Genomic DNA, 4,954 nt, shown 5'->3' on the forward strand with positions numbered 1-4,954 from the left:
GAATTTATAGCGTTTATGGTCTTAGAAGGAAACTATGTTTTGTCGCTCGGTGATGACGTCAATCGACGAACTAGCTTTACCAGAGTTGTACGCTACGGGACGCTGTTGTTCTTACAGTCAATCAGCAACACGTTTGATGACTAGCAATCGAGCAATCATCAATCAAGTTGCATTAACTGTACTAAAAAAATAAATGATAATTTGGCCAATTTGTGACTTTCTTCCTGTTTTCATTTGCTTTACTTGCGGTTCCCAAAGCTCCGAATTACATCGCAAATGAAAACATGTGATTTTTTTTATTGGTTTTTATTAACTCGATAAATCACTTGTTTCACAGCCTATAAATCTATTCACCTGTCAGGTTTCTCATGTTCTTATCACCCATTGACCTGCGACCATTGTTAGGACGTGTTTTGTGACAAAGAGCAAAAGCCAAAGTATGAAAGGGGAAATCAAAGCGTCATTACAGCGCAAATAATATAGAATAAATCACACAATATCAAAAATACACGCAATAGCAGGCGGGGAGACTCCCTGGACAGGCCGCCAGGTCATCAGAGGGCCAACACACACACACACACACACACACACACACACACACACACACACACACACACACACACACACACACACACACACACACACCTAGGGACAATTTAGTATGGCCGATTCACCTGACCTACATGTCTTTGGACTGTGGGAGGAAACCGGAGCACCCGGAGGAAACCCACGCGGACACAGGGAGAACATGCAAACTCCACACAGGGGACGACCCGGGACGATCCCCAAGGTTGGACTATCCCGGGGCTCAAACCCAGGACCTTTTTGCTGTGAGGCGACCGCGCTAACCACTGCGCCCACTGTGCTGTCCACTATAGAGAATATACAAAATATATTTTAAAAAAGCTGTGGTAGTAATTAGAAAATAGAAATAAAAATATAACAAATGTACATTAATAAAATGCAGCAGCATGTTCACCTGTTCACCTGGATATACTAGTATCCTTTCTCGTGATTGCATTGCTTCACATTTTGCTCATATCTTTGCTGTCATACATCTCCATGCTCGTTTTCAGTACTTCTTTTGCACAGTTCAAAGCATGCCACGTCCTCTCCACCTTTAGCCCACCGCTCTCTCTCTTTCGCTCTCTCTCTCTCTCACACACAACACACACACACACACACACACACACACACACACACACACACACACACACACACACACACACACACACACACACACACACACACACACACACACACACACACACACACACACAGAAGGAAAAAAGAAGAAAAAACAACTTCTCACGCTGTAAACTGACACCCAGAAACTTTGGCCTGAGAAACTGAACTTTAACTGAACAATAAGAGTCAAGACAACAGAGTCTAGAGTTCTCTCACTTGGCCCTCAAGACTCAGCTCCACATCAAAGCAGGACTAGAACAAGTTATTATGTAGTTAACTATTAGGTGACTTAAGGGGGGAATTGTTGAATTTAGAATTGAAAAAAATAATACAAATCACTTTATTATTTTGTATCATTGATATATAGTATTTGTAAAGTACTTCGTGGAACTTTTTTGAAAGGCACCATATGATACATAAGGTTTTACCATTGCAGCAAATGTATAATCAAAACAATTCAATTCTGACAAGCCAACATAAAAAAAATGGGTCAATTTTCCTTTATCAAAACCTCAATTGAAGACATCCTTCTCTGGAGTGCTTTCTGAAATAATAATAATAATAATATTAAATAGTGCTCAAACCATTCAATTAGAGCTCCTTATAAACTTTAAACGCCACTGACACATTATCAGCTCGCAGGAAATGAACCAATAAAAAGGCTGTCCAGTATCTTAACAACTGAAGGTGATATCGTGTAGCTATATTGCAATATTATGAAAGGTTTTCAGGGCACTGCTGGAATGAAAATAAATCTCTGCTGCCACTCCTGTTTGCCGGATCCTTTGTATAGGTGCCACATTGGCCCTATTGTATACTGAGTAGCTCAGGGAGGAGGCGCTATCTCATTGTATGCAGCACTGTCCCAGGAAGTGCAACATGCAAGGTGGTCATTGACTGTACTGCTTGCATTCTACCCGATAACCATGCTAAAGGTAAAAATCCTGTCAAACTGGCTTTGCAAGACTTGGTATGGAAACAAGCGAGCGAGGCATTTGAGTTTCATTAGACTCATACGTAGCTGGGTGGCAAGTTTCATCTTTCATCCCACACAAGACCCATAGGAGAATGAGACAGATATTGATGTTGAACAACTTTTTTTCCCTAATTTCTTTAAACAGGAGAGTTGTTGTTTGCAATGCAATATTCTTTCCGTGTCTAGTCAGGGAATTTCTCACAGTATATGAGAAAATAAAAATAAAAAATCTAAAGGCAATGATATGGCCTACAGTGACATATGGAGCAGAAGGTTGGACATCGAGACAAAAAGATAAAGATAGAATACAATCTGCTGAAACGTGGTTCCACCGAAGACTCTTAAACATCAGCTGGCGAGAGTAAAGAACCAATCAAAGCATCCTACAACAACTTGGCGTCAAACAATAACTATATGGTGCTATTGTTGAAAGAAAGATGAGCTTCTTTTGTAATTCAAGCCGAAACAAAAAATGCTCTCCCACAAGAGACATCATACAAGGGAAGATGGAGGGTAAACGAGGACGTGGCTGCCCCAGGATGAAGTATATGGACAACTTAAAGGAATGGACAGGACACTCTATGGCTGAAATTTTCAACGCCATAAGAGACAGGGACAGATGGGGCAACATTATCAGGCAGGCAGCGTGAGCAGCTAACGCCCACAAGGACGATGCTAGATGAGTGAGTGAGTGAGTGAGTGAGTGAGTGAGTGAGTGAGTGAGTGAGTGAGTGAGTGAGTGAGTGAGTGAGTGAGTGAGTGATAGATAATCAGCCTAACAGCTTAGTCTATAACATTGAGACTGTCTCCCTTCCCTGCTGTATTGCTCCCAAGATCTGGTGAAATGTGCAACAAAGTACCTAATAATCTATAGAACCAAACATCTAATGTTATCAAAAGTGTGACCTCACATCAGCCAAAGCGTGAATCTTCAAAATTGTCAGCTAATAGTACAAGGTGTGTAATTCCAATTAATATTTCATTTATTTGTAGCTCTAAAGTTCTGCCTACCACTGATCACTTCCAAAAGATGCTTAAATTTGGTTTCATAAATATCAGATTACTGTCTACCAAAGCCTTACTAATAAATGATCTGATTCTTGAACATAGTTTTGATATGACTGGGTCATGTGAAATATGGCTGAAACCAAATGTTTTCCCTCCCTTAAATGAAGCTTCCCCACCCGACTATACTTATGCCCATGTAGCTTGGGCAAATAAACAAGGTAGGGGCGTCGCCTTAATATTTAAGTCTATTTTCAATTGAAGTTCTAATTTTGAATCTCAATTCCAATCTTTTGAGGCTCTTATTCTAAGTCCATCTCCCTCAGCCACAGACTGGGCTCAGTCCAGATTGTGATACTCTATCGACCTCCTGGCCTTTACTCACCATTTCTTGAAGAATTTGGAGAATTTGTCTCAGGTCTTGTTACTGATTCTGATGAGAGTCCAGTTCTTGGTGACTTCAATATTCATCTGAATAAGGCTGCTGATGCTCTAAGTAAAGCCTTTCTGGCACTAGTTGATACTTCAGGGTTCACTCAGTTTGTTCCAGGGTCGACTCATTGCAGTGGTAACAACCTTGGTTTTGTTTTATCTAAACAGAGCTATTTCTGATCTGGATGTCTTGCCAACCACATTTGCTGTGTTAGATCATTTTCTCATCAAATTTGAAGCATTATTGGCCTGACCTGTTAATGTCGGTACAGATGTAATTGCCTCTCACCACATTGGTCTATCCACTGTGGCTGCATTTGGCCAGCAGCTGCCTTGGCTCCTTCCACTCTAGAGACAGACTGTTGAAAAGTTCACTAGTGACTTAAATGTGGCCCTCTCTAGTCTCCTCAATTCAGTTGCACCTCTCACTACCAGAGCTAGGTGACCAAAGAGGCCTACACCCTGGTTTAACAATGAGACATGTGCTCTTAAGCGGGCCTGCAGGAGACTGAAACATAAATGACGAAAATGAAAATTAGAAGTTTTTTACCCATCTCGGCATGAGTGTATATTAAAATACAAGCGTGCGTCATCTGCTGCAAAAGCAGTGTATCTCTCTTACTTAAACAATATTAATAAACATAATCCCAGATTTCTCTTTGACACTGTAGCTAAATTCACTAAAAAGCAGCCGTCTATTAGCTGCTGACCATTCACTGCCCATGAGTGTCTAGACTTTTTCTGCAATAAGGTTGATGAGATCATAAACAAAATTATTTCTTCAACTCCAGCTACTCCTGCAGATCCTGTCTTACCTATACAATGAGTCACTGATAGTCCCCATTATTACAGCTTTTGGACTAAATTCGTGTCCGCTTCTAAACCAACTACTTGCCTATTTGACCCCTTTCCAGTGAAACTTTTTAAAGACCTCTGGCCTTTCCTGGGACCTTCAATGCTAGACATTGTTAATTTATCACTTACTACTGGGATTGTTCCCAGCAGTTTTAAGACAGCTGTGGTTAAACCGCTATTTAAAAAACTGCACCTCTATCCAGGGTCTCTTAATAACTATCGACCAGTCTCTAATCTTCCATTCTTTTCTAAAGTATTAGAGAGAGTTGTGTATCAATGACCCATATAGAAGAAAACTATCTATATGAACCTATTCAATCAGCTTTCAGGGCCTGTCACTCCACTGAAACTGTTCTGACCAGGATGGTGAACAATCTTTTACTAGCTATGGACTCTGATTCCACTTCTGTGCTTCTATCCCATGTATGTGAATGGTGCCATGCATGTGAATGGTGTGATGTGAGTCTTCCCCTGTGTGCATGTGTAGCCTGTCCTGCC

Source organism: Lampris incognitus, chromosome 20, assembly GCF_029633865.1.
Source record: "Lampris incognitus isolate fLamInc1 chromosome 20, fLamInc1.hap2, whole genome shotgun sequence".
Classification (NCBI taxonomy): domain Eukaryota; kingdom Metazoa; phylum Chordata; class Actinopteri; order Lampriformes; family Lampridae; genus Lampris; species Lampris incognitus.